The sequence below is a fragment of the Lissotriton vulgaris genome, chromosome 6 (genome assembly GCF_964263255.1).
Source record: "Lissotriton vulgaris chromosome 6, aLisVul1.2, whole genome shotgun sequence".
Taxonomy (NCBI): domain Eukaryota; kingdom Metazoa; phylum Chordata; class Amphibia; order Caudata; family Salamandridae; genus Lissotriton; species Lissotriton vulgaris.
Genome location: NC_141694.1, coordinates 981,959,519 through 981,977,674, shown reverse-complemented (window position 1 = coordinate 981,977,674; position 18,156 = coordinate 981,959,519). Strand labels below are relative to the sequence as shown.

At 41.9% G+C, this 18,156-nt stretch overlaps 1 protein-coding gene across 1 annotated transcript in view; it reads right to left on the bottom strand.

The window, feature by feature from the left end:
• Positions 1-18,156, bottom strand: part of MTCL3 (MTCL family member 3) — a 162,538-nt gene that overhangs the window by 109,811 nt on the left and 34,571 nt on the right. The gene's annotated exons all lie outside the window — the stretch shown is intronic.

Here is an 18,156-nt window from a genome sequence, read left to right as displayed (position 1 = left end):
GGAATAAATTGCATCTATTGGGTATGGGTAGGGTAGCGTAATAAATGGTGACCATATCACCCTGACTACTTTATATCTTGCAGATCTACTACCTGTAATATCTGAATACATATTTAAAACGTTAAACACTTTACTGCTAGAACAGGCATGGGTGGTGGGGGAGGTGTTCTATAGGGCTGCAGAATTTGCCACTGGATATATTAGAGGGACACCTCAAAACGCCAAATTATGAGAATTACTACATGGCCACACGCCTTCAGTGGGCTGCTTGATGGATTGTTAATCCTAGAGCTGGAGAATCTAAATACAGGGAGGGCACTGCTAGTAGAGGGCCTCTTATCTCAGAGGGATTGAGTGATGGAAGTCGTGAAATACAGCCGGCCCAGACTCTTGATGGTGACCAGGCATTGTTGGAAGAAATGTCTACTCCAAACAAAACCACTAGTCGCATATGTCCTCAAAAACCCAGTGTGGCTTTTGCCAGAGTTGCTGAACATATGTTACTGATATCTGATAAGCAGAATGGTGTTTGTGATCTACCCATAAGTCAGAAACTGACCTACGGTACCATCACTCAACCAATGAGAAAAATCTAGAAAGGTGGGGATACTGAACCAGAAATGCATAAAACACTGCATGCAATCTGGAAACATGGAAAAGACTGGAAAGCTATCACTATATGGTATTTGCTGTAGCAGACCAGACTAAAGCCAGCCTCAGCACATAAAGGGAGATACAATTAACATAACATAACATAACATGGGAAATGGTCATGAAAAGAAAATTCAATGTCAAGAAATGGCCATTAATACTTAAGTTTCCTCAAAAACCTACAGAAATGCAAGGTTTGGTTAATTCAATATAACAAACTTCATAGAGCTTACTTAATCCCCATCAACCACATAAAATGTACCTAGGGTTGGTAGCAAATGTCTGAGATTACTTTGGTGTAACAGAGGACTTAATGCACATGTTTTGGAGCTCCCTAACTTTGAGCACAAAATGGGCCAAAGTTACAGATTTGGTAAGAGGGATCACTGGGAAATCTAGATTATTAAAACCAGAAAGCTGTATTCAGGGGTTCTGACAGAGACCTAAATAGGAGAAATAAGAGACTAGGTTTATAGAACTAGTGCTACTGATGACCACCACCATCTGCTATGAACAGGAAATTTTCACATTCTGCCTAGTTAGATTAAATGGACAGATCCAGAAAGTGAAGCATTAAGACAAATGTAAAAAAAAAAAACGATTAGAGGGACCAATCAACATAACAGGGTAGAATTAATAAGTAATGGTGGTGAAGAGGAAAAGCAGAAAGGGACCGCTGTAGGCTGACATTACTACAAAGCACTACTATTAGTTCAGCAGTGGATCCTTTCAGTCTGAAAGGATGATGAACTCAACATATGTAGATTGTAATAAAACGTGTGAAATAGAGAAGGCATGTTAGACAAATGGTGGAATTGATATGGCCCAACCTAACTATACCCCACATGGGAAGATACATTATTATTACATCTGTGAAACTTGGGCCTGCCAGGCCAATAATAAAAAAAGAACATTTATCACTTATGATGTTGAATGCAATCTGGCATATGCTTTGTTTTATCTTTAAGTTTCTATTTGATTAGTTGGGTGGTCATGGAACTATGTGATGTGAACAAGTAACAATGAAACTTTGAAACGTGAAAATGGATAGGTAAATAAATATGTGAGTTAAGTGACTCATTAAAAAACAATTATTTTTATTTATATTATCCATTTATTATAATGTATAATTTAAGTGTATTTCTTTTTAATTGAATAATGTTACTTAAAGTCATCTGTATTTCTTTTTAAATGTAATGTTTTTGTTACTTTCTTGCGATATAGTTTTATTTTAGTAACATAAAAAATTATTAATTTTTTTTATTTTAAATTATAATAATGTCAATTATGACTATATACATATTCTTGCCACTACAATGTTGATATTTTGGAACATAATATTTTGGTAATTCATATTTTTGCACATTTGTGATTGATGTTTTGATGGTGATATTTTTGTATCATGATATTTTATTGGTTGATATTTTGTCATACAATAAAGCAGTCATCCCAAAAGAGCTTTCTGTGGGATTTTCCTTTTAGTTCCAGGCCATTCAACAGCTGCCCTGATGCCCTGTTCATCGCTGCTGTCATCTGGCTGGCATCTATTTATCCCACATAAAGCATAGGGCTTGGAGGAGCAAATAAAGATAATCAACTGTGAACAGGTCAATGAGGCAGTTATGAATTGGCCTGCTCCTCCTTCACCTTCATTGTTTAGGGTGTGAAGAAGAACGAGGACCAGACATTTTCCCTGGTGTCCTGTACACAACTACTATCCGATGGCTATCATTTAATTATCCTGAAGAGCGTGATGGCATGGTGACGATCACTGACAGAATATTGATAACAAAAATACAGTAATATTGAGGACCTAAATATCGAGAAGGTAATTGCTAATAGGTAAGTTGAGATTTACTATTCTTAAATCCAAATCTACATAATGGAGTTACATACGGTAAACCTTTGCATACCTAAAAAACCTTACCTTCACTATTTTGTTTGTCCCCAATATTCTTGACACAATATTTTGTCCAGACTGTATTTTTTCCGTGATATTTTGTCTAAACACCCATGGTGGGCAGGACCGCTAACAGATTCGACACATTTCACCTCGTTCGCAATTCTAAACAGTGTACCAGGGTAGATGTCAACTATCTTGCTCCTTCTTAATTAGCACTTTTGTAAGGTACAAAGTGGGCCTCAACAGGTTAACAGTACTGCTCTACCCTCACCCATTTTGGTTTGCCTCAGAAAACAGAGGTGGCCAAAACTGCAGCATCTGATTCGGATAAGGCATATAAAGTTGACTTAAAGCATCCTTAAGTACAAAAAAAGATTATGAGGTTTTGTTTTTAAAGTAGAAGTAAATAATTATTTTCTGCATAGAATGAAGTTCCAAGATATTCTCAAAAGTATCCACCTAATTAAGATGCTAGACGGACCACCACCAACAGCCTGTCTGTGACAGTTCATCTGACATCTGGTGCAATGGTCTGACCACCGCATTATAATGCACGGCGGTCGGAGGCAACCGGCGGGCTGACCGACACTTCCAACGGGCTCCAGGAGCCCTTCTGATCATTGGTCGGAACATAATACCCTACAATAATGATGGTGCCTGCTCAGGCACCGCCATACGGATTACGATGGCCCATTCCAGTTGCCTTTCCATGGCAGTCCCACTGCCATGAAAAGTCAGCCGGAATGGGTATTTGGGGGCGCGACGCAGGGCCCCTGTCCCCCGGGGGCCTCAGCTATGGGCCCAGAGGGGCACCTATGGTCCCCCTCAAACATCCATGCCCTGTGTGCCAGGCACCAAATGGTGCCTAGCACACGGGCATGGATGTTTGAAAACATCAGTTTTTCCATTGTGGCTTGTGCTGTGGCCTATTTCGGGCCGAATCACAAGCCGCAATGGAAAAAGTTATGATTCTGACCTCCTACACCGCAGGCACATCATAATTTGGCATGTGGGGCCTCCAACTACTTGTCAGTCAGTCCCAATTCCGCTGCAATGTCGGCCGGACACTCATCCGACCAGCATCGTAATGAAGCTCTATGCGTAAAGTCAAGAATGCACAGGGAGTAACTTGATTATCAAATTTCAGTGCTCTCAAAACACCAGTCATAAAAAAAAGTGCCCATCATTTACACAAGACGATAAGAGGCTTTGTAAATGGTGATGATTTTGTTGTACTTTTCCCAGATACTGAAGATACAGATCTTAAATGGTGACCGGCATAATACACAAGATGCAAGTTGTAAAAATGTAGCAATGCTTGTAGGTAATCACATAGTTAGACTTTAAGTACTTCAAACAATAACCTCTTCTGTCACTTCAGTACCTATTGTTCTGTATTTCATATGATGGATGATAATCATATCAAAAAGAAAAACTTAATTTTTTCAATCCCTGAAAATATCCCCTGGCCTTGGAAAAGGGATGTGGCTATGGCTGTTGCATCTTTTCAGGTACCGGTTTGATTAAAGTTGACCAAGAGACTCCTAATGGACAACATCAGATTTTGGCATCTTGGTGTTAATGTAAAAATAAAAGTTCCCTTCTAAATCCCATTGTTACCATATACTGCCTGCAGTTTTCTAGCAAAGTATATAATAGATGCTACATGTGGCTAACACAGTTAATGCACTAACTAAATCAACTCTGGAGGAGCCCATGGCTGAGCCAACCAGATGACATTCAAACTACTGATTATCATTTGCACATCAATCTCTGTAACTGTAACAGTGGCCTATTGATTCCGTGCATCATCTTGTGCTATGCTTAGAAGCAGTTCTTACCTGTCATAGGCAGCTTTAGAGTTTAAGAGTGAATTTTCGCTTGCCATTGCAGCAGATTCCTCTCCTCTACCAAGGTGGCAGATTAGCATCCATCATATTTTGAAAATTATGCCAGAGAGGAGCCACAGTACAGGGTACGTCTGTGACAAAAGGTGCAATGTAAGCAACCCAATGATAGCCCTGGAAATGTACTCTCAAACTGAGCGTGCATTGTCAGTGCCCACATATTTAGGATCCAGAAACACCCTAGGGTGTTTCCCAGCATGTTAAGGACACAAACCCTTTAAAGCTCTGCCATCCTTTCCATTAGTACTTTCACTTACACTTTGAGGAAGTCAACTTTAAAATATGGTTGGAATGGCTCTCCTTTTTGAGAGGGGCGGACAATCCAGCACTGCAATCAGCCACATGGAAGCCTTCTAACAGGAAATTGTGGTCCTCCCTAGATGTGTCATCCTCCCACTTTGAACCTCCATGATTTGAACTTCCATGATACAAACTTCAACAGATTGGCTGTCTTTATGTACATCAGTATCTCTGTTTGACCCCATATATTCCATGTTTAAATACTTTACTGTATACTTAATGTCTCCTATACTGCGACCCATGTTTCTGTATGCCGATTGCTAATGATATATTGATACATCTGTCCTTTTCTCTTACTCCTCCTTTCCTCTCTACTCTCCCTATTTTTTCTCTATTCCTTTGACTTTTGGTACGCGTCATTATGGCTAATAATGCATTTATCTATGTATTGGATGATTTATTGTATTGTCTTTGCTTTCATTTTCTTCAATCTTCAATAAAAAAGATTTGAATTAAAAAAAAGTACTTTCACTTACACCTATCCGCCAGACATAGTAAGCAGCATGTTAGCTTCTCTAGAGATGGATCATTGTTTGCAGAGTTGCACTGGTACCCCACCAGATAAAATGGCAGAGTTTGAACATTTCTTCTCATTGGGACCTCAAAATGTAGCAGACATAGAGAGAGATGCAGATGGTTAATCAGCTGTTTGGCTGACTTGCTGTTACCTCGACTTCTCTAAATCAAGGTCTTCCTTCGGAGAATGTTTTGGAACCAGTGTTCATGGATTTTATTGTTTTAAAAGTTGTAGTATGTTAAGACTGTGATATAGAGTTTAGGTTGTAGCATTCTTTGGATCTTACTGAAGAAGAAAACAGCTGCTAGGTAGCAGCAGAACCACGGTCTTTCATGTGAAAATGCCATCTTTTGCCATTCAGGATCTATTAGAGGAAATATTAAGTGGCATTGTTATTGAGTTAGTCTCCTTTATCTTTTATCCTTTTGTACTGTTCCATTATCTTTGGTTTGAGCTTTTACTTTTTAGGACTGCCTTCCCTACTGTATGTGTGAAGTCTTTAGGACTTATTTGCAGCCGGCGCATTGTTTCTGCAGACAACTGAGCAGGTGCCATTAGTGGGTCCTGAACGAAACTGTACCTCAAGACAGAAAGAAGAATTAGGTAATAGGGTAAGCCTGGCCTGACTTTAGAATCTGTCTTGGTGTCAATAGAAAGGTAATACATGTGATTACGGTTACATAAATGTTTTTGTGTAAAAGATTAAAGTTGTATTAGACTGACTTGTGTTGTATTTTTAAGTACCCCTGGAAGATGGCATCTGCTTCCTTATTTCGGCATTATATTATGTTGTTTTGACCTACTGCTAAGATGCTGCCTAGGTGGTTGATGGCCTATTGATGCGGTCTGCCAACACCCGAGGTAAGACTCAAATAGGCATGTGTTGTCATGAGGGTGGATGATTTAGAGTTGTGATGCTTCTCCCCTGCGGGCCTGAACTGCACACCTGTGTGAGTGTGAAAATGTAGGGGATTACGGGGATTTGGACATCTGTCCTGAGCTGTTGTGTGAGGCCGACGGTTGGAGCCCATTACATCATATTTTAATATGGAGGTGGTTTTGCAAGTTTGAACCTTGATATGTCTGTTTGGCAGCCCTATGCGATATCAGAGAGATATGCGTTGGTGTGGTCCCTTGTATAAAACCAATCAATCAAAATGTTTATTTCGGATCCACAGATCCACAATACACAACACAGCAGATAAAATGTAAAACAATGATTTAACCTAATTTAAACCAATAAGTACCAGATAAGCAGAACAATAACACAGTCACTACAAATGTATCATAAAATTAGAAAAGTTTAACCCCAGCAGAAACATAACAGCAAGTAGCATGGACAGCAAATGAAAATGCACTGATAAAAGTTAATGCTTGCATATTGCGCATACGGATAAACTAAGCAGCATTAATATATTCCGTCATCACAACAACAATTACTTCACTCGTATCCGATTGTAGGGTGCGTAGTGGATACTCATCAGATGCCCCAGAATCAAGCGAAAGAAGAGTTTCTGGGATGTATCAATAAGACTGATGGTCGGATAATTTCCCGGGTCCCCTGTAGACCCTTTTTTGTGAATAGGGACAATCTCTGCAGTCTGCCAAGAGGCAGGAATCATGTCACCTGCTAAAATAGATCAGAACAAAAACTAGAAATATGTGGCCCAAATCAAAGGCTCTGATCTAAAAAGGTCCCCTGGGATGGAATCAGGACCATGCGCTTTATGTGCCGGGAGTGCTATAACGGTTGCCAAGATATCTTCATGCTGGAAAAATAGAAGGGGCCTTCAACCGAAGGGAGACCAGGAACTTTGCTAAGGTGGGTATTCTCAGGGTCAGACTTGAGTGCATAGATTTATAAAAAAATAATCCACCCAGGTCTGTGATTGTAAATAATAATCAAGACTAGTAGTGGCAGTTCGCTGGCCATGGGCCACTATTCCGCAGAAAGACTTGGGATCTTGGAAGCCCTGACAGCTGCTGTCAATCATTCCCACATATCATGCTTCCAGTTGATTTTGGCCTGGCAGAGCGCCTCTTTGTACTCCAACCTTATATTAACAAGATCATACCTGACTCCAGATTTTAAACTCTTCATAAGAACACCCCACAAATTCCTGCACTTAGTATTAAACCATGCACAACTGGACTTCACACTAGAGACCTTGCTAACATCTCTACAAATTGTGATTTTGAGAGATCTAAAAAGAGTTTCAATGGAAATGACAATAAAATCCAGGTCTTAAATTTGAGGCCCGCAGTAACTAATGTATCAGTGTGTCAGCCACCAACCCATAAATCCGAGCCACAAGATAGGGATCTCTGCTTACAGACTCCCATTTTAGAGCCTGTTTATTGTTCGATAATGACAGGGCAGCCCCAGGATTCAGGGTATCCCTCTGATGGACAATGGGCCCCAGATCACTAAGGGACAGATGGAAAGCATTTTGGTTGCTATCAAAGAGTTCTACAACCACTATATCTATGAGAGATGGCCACAGCAGTAATGACAAAGATATATAATCAATGCAACTCTTCTTAGTGGTGCTCGTATGTTTTAAGTGTGTGTCACAGGTCTGAAGGGGACCTGCTATTACAGGCCCTGAGGCCAGAGAGGAGAAGCGCTCATCAATTGATCAGCAGTGGGAGCATATCTCATAAGGGGGCTCAAATCTAATTGAGGGATACCCCAAACAGCATCCTCCCCTTCTGTAAGCTTAAGGGCCCCAGGGCATATCGTTCAAAAGTGACACTAAAGTCACCAGCAACAATCATCTTATCAGTACATGCGAGGGCATCCAAGGCATTTGCTAGAACATGCAGCGAATCAGATGTCCTTCTTGCCCCCAATGGCCTGGTATAAACATTAAAAACATAACATGAAATTCCATCCCCAACAATAGACAGCCTCAAAACATACAGAGAGCTTATAGTAATGTTTGTAATACAAAAAGCAAGTGTATTTTTGATCCGGACAATTAAACCTCCAGCCGCCTGGCAAATGTCACCTTGAGATTCTGGACAGAAATAAGTGGTAAACCCTGAACAATATGCTGGCTCCACACACCATGTTACCTGAAACAAACAGATATCAAATAGATAAATAAAACCTGATTCATATATTGTTATTCCCAGTCACATTGCATGTGTCTTTTTTAAGCGACCACAACTCATGTCCCAAAACTGTTTCCTATGGCCTACTGGTAGGCATTAACCCAGTGGTCATATAGTAAATATATTTTTAAGGACAATAAAGTAGGTTACGATGAATTTGGACCCATCTTAATGTTTGTGCGTGTGTTTTGTTCCACTCCTTGCTTTTTATCCACTTCTTTTGCAGGCCCGGTGCACAAATGGGTGAATCTTGTCCTCATGCTCTGATGAATTGGCCAGTACGTTTTTGCTTGGTGATAAAACATATTGGCCGTTCACAACAAAATGTTCTAAACATCTAATTTTGTTTTTAATCATGAGCATAAGCAAAGAGTAAAGATGAATGTGATATGCCATATGTGACTTATTGTTATTGTTTTTTAGAGGAAGATATTATTTTATTTTTTTCCTTGATGAGGACCGACAGGAGGTTGATTTTTTTCGTTTGTTGAACATTAGTAACTATACACATTGAGCACCATTAGTGTTGTACATGGTGCATTGTCCTCCAGTTAATCTAGGAAAGTTGCCAATGATGAAAGAGCGAGCAGGTGGTTAGCAACAGCCAACTAACTCATTGGTGGTCGCTTACGTGAGGCACATCATATAAATTTCCGATAAATGTTGATGTGTAGTCTGTGTAGGTCCCTAGGCACCAGTTTTTCAAAGTATCACACCTGGACATAAGGTCTGACTCTGAGCTGTTATTGGAGCACGACCTAACCATACCTGCCTATATATATATATATATATATATATATATATATATATATATATATATTTCTTTGGGGTAGACAAGTACTAAGGGAATTTCTTGTGGTAGTGGCTGACAGAATGGTGACTCGCTGTGCTCCCATAGGGAACTGGTTGTGTTGTGATCATGAATGCTCTGTAAGACTCAAGGGAGCAGAGTTTTTACAGAGTGCTCTACTTGCAGGCAGTCTACAAGCAGAGCAACCCTAAGGAATCTTGGCCCCAACAAGCAGGTATGGAATTTGGTTGAAAGATCTTTTGGGAGGAACCTCGATAATGGATATCAACACTCTATGAGGGCACACAGCACACTAGGGACCCCAAGGGCTGGCTGGTTTGGTTCCGACAAGGTCAGAACCAATAGCAAACATATTATCTGAGGCCATTATAGCCCCAACAATCAAAAAACGGGGGGAGGTAGAGGTTAAGGTTAGGGTCACCCTCCCTACTGAATGCAGTTCCACATAATCCAGAATACCGGAATTAGAAAGCTAACCATAGGAAGAACAGGGATTCCACTGAACATGTGTGAAAAACCCTCTGTCCAGAAAGAAGAATTCTCACCCACCAGGGTTACCCTTAGGTGGCACGCTTCATCATTGGGGTCCTCTCAATCCACTGCAGATTGAGACGTGCTGCTACTTATGAACTACGCAGAAGAACTTCGTTTTTGGAAAAAATGTGTGGTGCAGTGATGTGGAGTCGGAAAAATAGATTAAAAATACCTAGCTAGTCAGCTAATATTTTGTTCCTGCTCCAAGTCGGTATGTTTTAAAATCAGGGGTTAATACTAGGGAAAGACTTAACTGTAATGAGTATGGAGTCCCTAGTACTGGGTCGACATGTTTTGAACTTTCCCCTAAAGCTCTTCTTCAGGACCACACGAGGGCCAGCCCCGTGCGTAGCACTCCTAAAGAATCCTGTGAATAGGACAATGGGGTGCACACCTAATGTGTGTTCACCTGATACTTAATACATACGGTTGTTTACTGACACGCTGTATCTGTAGGAAATAAAGCAAAAGGAAAATTTAAAAAGCCTGCCTACCAGCCATGACAGAAATATATATATGCGGCGTTGTATCTCGATCAGTGTACTCCTCTATAGTGGCAGTACTTAACTTTTGTGCGATCATCTGTGGTGGAAGAAATCTATCACACACAATGTCTTTGTGAAGAAAAGTGGTTATGTACATATTGCAGTTTAAAAGCACTTCTGAAAAAAGACACCACGTGACATACAACATATAACAAAAAATAGAATTACACATCAATAAAACATACTTTTGTTTAGGCAGAAATATGCCTCATGATCTGCAGGGGTAGAGGGGCTTATAGTCACACCCTAAAATGGTAATAGGGACATAGAGATGGTCATTAGAGATTCCTAAAGTTAAAAGAGATAGAAACCGGGGAGAAAATTCCCAGTGCCTTAGCTTATCCTGGAAAGAAAATAGAAACATTATTATTTCCTTGGAAAATTGAGAAATAAAGGCAAAACTGGTCTGGCTGGACATACTTCGTCAAAGCACTCCTCTCGGAAAATGACCTGATGGCACCCCTGGAGAAAGCATCTTACCACGTCTGTCTCCCAGTGGCCAATAAATAGACCTGGAACAGCTTAGTAATGCTTACTTAAAAAAACTAGACTGTGTCTCTCACAAAATGGCCGCTGTGACGGTCAATGGAGCGTGGCCATATTCGGTAAATGAAATAGACCTGGATCAGCCTAGTCGTGCTTACTTCAAAAACTAGACCGTGTCTCTCACAAAATTGCGGCTGTGACTGACAATGGATAACAGGCAACAGTGTCTCAAGCAAGGGTGCTAATTGGCGAACAGTTATATATGGTACAGTTAAATTACATGGGAATAGATCCAGGGAGAAGGAAGCCAAGGAGACAACAAATCAACAAGAAAGCAGTGTATTTCAAATGTTACTTGTGTTAGACATATTGTAATTCATATGTAAAATCACAAGGAGAGGAAGCACTGTTACATTAAATGGCATGTAACCAACAATATACAGTGTGTCAGTGCTCGTGAAATTCTGGTGCCGACACAGGTGACACCTGAGTGGGTATATAGAGCGATCGTGGTGGGCGCAAAGCAAACAGTAAGTGAACTTAAAAAGGTCTTTACACAGTTTGAGATACCCCAACAATTAATGTTTTATAAATACAAGAAATAGGACAGGGTATCCACAATAGAGAAGCGCCAGGAATTCCGCTGTGGAAGTTGACGGCGTTTCTGGCCAGTAAAAAAGTTAGGCCAGCATCAGGACTTGGTTACTGACATTTACATAATTACGGAAACAGTGCTGGGGAAAAAGGAAAAAGCGAATGTACAAAGGTCTATTACAATGGACCTGAAGAAGACAGAAAAGGAAAGAGGTGGCACTACCAAGGTCCAAGACTGAAAGGGGCGCGCGATTAAAAATTACCGCGTGACTGGGTAAAGGCAGAAGAGTGAGTATGCTCAGAGAGCGAAATTACTGGGTAAGTAGACTCACTCATGGATCAGAACCGGGCTGTATCCAAAGGGGCAAGAAATGTCCAAGGTAAGTATGAGAAGGGGGTAACTGGCAGTTCCAGGATACCCGCAATGGATCTAAAAGGAGAGAGAAAGCGAAGGTCTGATCAGTGGTCTGTGACACAATGAATCATTGGGGGGCCGGTAGTGTTGGAGATCAACCCTGGTGGGGCCTCGGGTCAGGGAGTATGCACAACGCTGTCTACTGTGTGGGGGAGGAGAGGGAACAAGACATGCATGGTGCGGGGCGAGTAGGGTGTCGGAAGGAGTGGATCAAAGGGTGCCGCATGGAAGGGGACGCAGTGAGAGTAAGGGGCTTGTGGGGCCCTGTGAAGGGGAGGTATCGGGACAATGGGCTTGGGGGGGAAATTTAAATTAAAAGGTCGCTACCCAGACTAGGCGGTAAGTGGAGGGGTGATGATCTGGGATCGGGGGCATGCCGGTATGAGTGGATCGGGCGGCGGGGGCAGGGAATGAGGACATCATGGTGTGTGTCCTGTGGGGAGAAAATAGGCGAGACAGCGAATGCCGTAGTGGGAAGGGACGCGGAAGGGCAACGCGTGAGGCAACCTTGGACCCATAGGTCAGAAACCTCGAGAGTGACGGCTCCGAGGGAGTATGCCTCAAAGGGCGTCTCTGCTCCGGCCGGGTACTAATTTGCGGGGTGATGGGGCGGGTTCGGGGGCAAGCGGACCTGTATGATACGGGCGGCTGGGAGTGAAGAGCGTGGACCATGCGGAGGCACTTACTTGAATTCTGGAGCTCGACTGCAACGGAGGCAGAATCAATCTTGCGCCAGGATTAGTCAGGCTGTGTGGAAGTGTCGAGGTGGCCCGGAACTAAAAGTGCACTGGCACGGTCACGTGGGCGGGGCCTGCTTTATGAACAACTAGAGCGCGTGTTGTATGAGAAAGGAGGGGGAAAGAAGAAAGACTAGGAGAGCGCAACCCCTATAGAGATGCAAGTGGATTGAAGCCACTGATCCAGATGAATATTCACATTGGAAATTATTGTATAGGTCATACATACATAAGCAGAATAAATCAATAAACCACATTGTACAGAAATATTAGTTGCTCCAAACAAGTGAAGTATTCACAAAGGAAATTAGTTATGGCCACAGATTCATATGCCGAATATAAAAATAAGGTACATTGTGTCTGGGTGAAATGTGGAAACGGTTTTGGCATATGTTGGTGTAGTGTGGCCAAATATGGCAGTGTTCAAGGACAATGGTGATCAATCTGGCTGAGTGATATAAGCCGGAGGTGAAAATACGGTTGGGTCAATGTACAGAAATATATATATATGAAAATCTGATGTGAGAGACTGGAGTATCTATGTGAGGGTGGTATTCCATTCATCCAGAGTGTTGAGGCCGCGCTCAATAGTGTTACATCGGGAAATCCAGCGGCACTCACAACGAGTCAGTAGTCTCTGGATGTTCCCACCTCTGATTGGTAAGGCTGGTTGGTCAATCACCATCCAAGTAAATTCAGTTTCAGAATGGTTATTGTCTTTGAAGTGTGCAGCCAGGGGTGTGGTCAGCACCTCACACCTGATGCGACTCCGATGTTGTGAGATGCGGTCTTTGACCATCTGAGTGGTTTGTCCTATGTATAATAGGTCACAGGGGCAGCGGATTGCATAAATTACATTCCTGGATCTGCAGTTTGTGAATGATTTGAGGTCATGTTTCATTCCATTATGTTCAAAACATTTGGTGTTCAATGTGGTGGAGCATGCAGCTAATTTCTGGCATTTGTAGTTCAATGTGGTGGAGCATGCAGCAAATTTCTGGCATTTCTAATGTCCCAAGAGTGGCGGAAGGCCCCATAAACTGCAAACAGATCCTGCACTGGTGTCATTTTGTGGCCACGTGATAGCATGTACCGGATGGTCAGAGAGGTTTTTCCCCTGCGGTATGAGAACAGGGGAGGATCATTAAAGATGTTGAGGGGTGCCAGTGTGTTCAAAAGTGACTGACAATGGAGCGGGCCATCTTCGGCAAAAGACCTAATTGTCGGGTATTGTGGACAAAAGGCTAAAAATGAAATAAAACTAGCATGGGGATAAATGTATAAAGGGGATAAATATAGACACTCAAAAATGATGTAGAGTAGTGATTATGTTACGAGTGGAAAGGTACATCTGATTGATGCGCAAGACCCTTGGCCATAACAGTTCATCTGTTTTCAGAATAGCTTGTATGTGCATTATGAAATTACTCAACCTCACGTCGTGTTAGGGGAAGTCAGAAAAATGCCAGATTCCTGGATAATGCTGTACACCAGAATGATGCGCAAGACCTCTTAGACTTAACAGCTGGACTGCGCTCTTCTCAGAATAGCTTGTACGTACATCATGTAATGACTAAACCTCATGTCTTGTTAGGTGGAAGTCACTCATAATGCCTGATTACTGGTTAATGTAAGATATCAAGTATGGAATAGTAGACTCGTAGTTGTCAGTTTGACTCTGAATGCCATCGTCAGGCAGTCCGCAGTTCACAAAAGAGCTGCTGCTAGTGGAATGGTGATGTGGCCTTCCTGGGTAATTGGGCATTCTAGATGAAGTGGTACCCATGTGTTTATTGGCGTTACGATTCATGTTAGTGTGAGTATCACATGCAGTATGACCTTTACTTCTGTTACATTGTGAGAAGAGTGGTGTTCTCAAACAATCTACTAAGTCTGGCAGAAGGTGTATTCCTGATTCATTTAGCGAACTGCCCCCACAGGATATCCTCATTCAATCCTTCAGTGTCCGGGTGCAAATTATACACCCACCGCTGCTCTTTCTCTAGCAATCTTTTTTCTAGATTGGCAATGTGTTTCAGGTGTTCCAACACTACCCAGTGTATATCGTTAGGGGTATGTTTCACCTCATTGAAATGTGACACCATTTTTGTGGTGACCCGGTGGCACCTGATGTTGCAGCTGTGTTCTCCTATCCTGGTGCTGACCTTTCTGGTGGTCATACCCACATAATGTAGGTTACATGTGCATGTGATCAAGTACACAACCCCTGTGGTATCGCAATTAGTGAATTTGTGTAACTCCCAACTCATCTTGTTGTTAAAAGTTACTTTTTTGTAGTGAAGGTCAAGTGACACACACTGCAGTTCCTGTAAGGATGGTGGCCCATCGGTAGGGTACTCAGTACTTGTTGGGTCTAATCGTTTCTGGTTTGGGGCTGGTGTGTACCAAGATGTCTCTTAGGTTCTTTCCTTTTCTGTAAGAGAACATGAGTGTGGGGATGTTCTGTTTCCCACTGTTAAGGGTGCGCCACTGTTTCTTGATTATTTTTGCAACACGGCCGGACGCTATGTTGAAGGTTGTGATGCATATAGGTCTTTTTTATTTCTCAGTGATTTCTTTTTGATATGTCTCCAGGAGCACCTCTCAGTTGTTGTTTTCAGCTCTCTTTTTGGCTTTGGATATCAGTTTTTTGGGGTATTTCCTTGTGAGAAGTTTCTCAGCTAGCCCTTTGGCTTGTGCTTTGAAGTCCTTAGACCCAGAGAAGTTTCTCCTAAGTCTGAAAAACTGTTTTGGTTGGAAGCTGTCATATAGGAGTAAATAGTTTTTTGCAGTGGGTTTTACGTGTGTGGTTGTCTTTAGTAACCCATCAAAAGCATAGATGTTAAGGTCCAGAAATACCAGTTGGGATCTACTCGTGATATGTGTGAACTTTAGGAAAGGGTCCTGGTGGTTCAGACACTCGATTACCTCATTGGCGTTGGACTCATCTGACAGGATTTTGTGCTTTTCAAGGTTTATGCATGTATAATCCCGACACACTTGGGGTAAAAGTACTGTCCATACTGGTCCCATGCTGTTGTCGGAAAAGGATATCTTCAAAACTGAATAAGTTTTCCATCAGGGCCCACTTGCAGCACTCTAATACCAGATGTCTTGGTGTAAGAAAGGTCCATTCTTCTTCATAGAGGACCTCTTCAATGATGTCCAGGGTCTCCTCGTGGGGTAGGCTGGCATAAAGGATCACCACATCCAAACCAATAAGGATGCTAGTTGTTGAGTCAAATTGTAGGTCTTGAAGGAGACCAAGTACTGCCTTGGTGTCTTTTAGGTACGTGCATGTTCCTTGTATCAAGGTGCCTAAAAAGGTGTCCACAAATTTTGCGAGTGGTTCTAGTATGGACCCTATGCCGGAATCAATAGGTCGTCCAGGCGGGTCTTCTAATGACTTGTGTATCTTGGGTATAGTATAAAAATAGGGGGTAACTGGATGGGTATTAGCCACAGCGGCCATTTTGTGAGAGACGCGGTTTAGTTTTTTAAGTAAGCATGACTAAGCTGTTCCGGGTCTATTTAATGGCCACCGGGAGACAGACGCAGTAAGATGCAGTCTCCAAAGGTGCCATCAGGTCATATTCCAAGAGGAGTGCTATGATGAAGTATGTCGGGTCAGAACCGTTCTGACCTTATTTCTCAATTTTCGAAGAAAATAATAAGGTTTCTATTTTCCTTCCACGATAAGCTAAGGCACAAGGAATTTTCTCCCTGGTTCCTATCTCTTTTACATTCAGGAAACTCTAATAATCATCTCTATGTCCCCATTACCATTTGTATTGTGTGACTACAAGCCCCTCTACCCCTGCGGATCATGAGGCATATTTCTGCCTAAACAAAAGTATGTGTCATTAATATGCAATACTATTTTTTTGTTATATGTTGTATGTCACGTGGTGTTTTTTTTCACGACTGCAATTTGTACGTAACCACTTTTCTTCACAAAGACATCATGTGTGATTGATTTCTTCCACCACAGATGATCACACAAAATAGCTGTTAAGTAGACCCACTATAGAGGAGTACATTGATCGAGATACGACGACGCATATATATAAGGCCTGCCAGCTTGGCTGATAGGCAGGCTTTTTAAATTTTTCTTTTGCCTTATTTCCTACAGATACAGCGTGTCAGTGTATAACTGTATGTATTAAGTATCAGGTGAACACACATTAGGTGTGCACCCCATTGTTTCCTATTCACAGGATCTTTAGGAGTGTTATGCATGGGGCTGGCCCTTGTGTGGTCCTGAAGAAGAACTTTAGGGGAAAGCTCGAAACATGTCGACCCAGTACTAGAGACTCCATACTCATTACATTTAGGTCTTTCCCTAGTATTAACCCCTGATTTTAAAACATACCGACTAGGAGCAGGAATAAAATATTAGCTCACTAGCAAGGTATTTTTAATCTACTTTTCCCACTCAACATCACTGCACAACACACATTTTCCAAAAACAAAGTGCTCCTACGTAGTTTGCTAGTCGCAGCACGCCTCAATCTGCAGCGGATTGAGAGGACCCCAATGATGAAGCATGCCACTAGGGGTAACCCTAGTGGGTGAGCAGACTCTAGAAAATAAGTTGTTTTCTGGAAATTGGGTTTTTCGTACATTTTCAGTGGAATCCCTGTTTTTCCTATGGTTAGGTTTCTAATTCCGGTATTCTGAATGTTGTGGAACTGCCATTATAGTCCCAGCAGTCTTTCTGCACAAGGTGCAAGGCACCGAAGATGGAGAAGTGCTTAAGACATTTGGACTTAACGACTTCTGGCGAAATGGTTTGTGGTCAATGTACTGCGAGTCATCACTGATACGATTATCACCACTGTGGATGAGTAAGGGCACTAAGTCGGACTCTGCTGTACTGTCCACCTGTGGGCCTTGCTTTACCTCAGCCTACAGAGTAGTCTGTAAGTCATTGGTCTCAGAACCAGAGAATCCAGTGTTAAATTAAAATTATACTGACTGTTAGGAGTATAACCTCCTGTAGGGATCGTTGTTACACTATTAACCAGAAGATCTTGTTTTGCAGCTGGACAGATTGCTAACTTGGCACAGGGAGCGTAATGTTCAAATATGGATGGTTGTGTTTGTGGAAGTCTCATACCCATGTAGACACTTCTGAACACCACTTGCTCCGTGTTTGTTTCACATCTGTGCCCTGTTGTTTATTTCTCAGATGAGTAGTGACATGTAGCAGGTTACACAGTGACAAAGCATGAATAGTCTGAACATAGTTACATGTCTGTGTTTGCATGTGTTAATACATTAAAGCTACACCAGTTGCCTTTGCAAATAAATGCTCATCTTTGTTTGCTGTGTAACATTCATGGCTGTCTTTCTCTTGTATTTTTGTTTCTCTTAACTACTTATCTTTTATCCTTCACCATTTTCACTCTTCCTTACTCCCTACTGTTCTCCCTGCTATTTCTTTCTAAACCCTCTTACAGGCATCTCCATTTTTTGTGGCTGAAAGTATATATCAGGGGATAGTCTGTGTAGTGCTGAGATATATGAGAAACATGAAAGTGGCAGGTTGAAAGCTCAGTGAGTTGCTACAGCCTTTCATCCTGCTGAGGTTCATGAACATGACAAAGCAACAGTAATTGTAAAAGATCTTCATACAA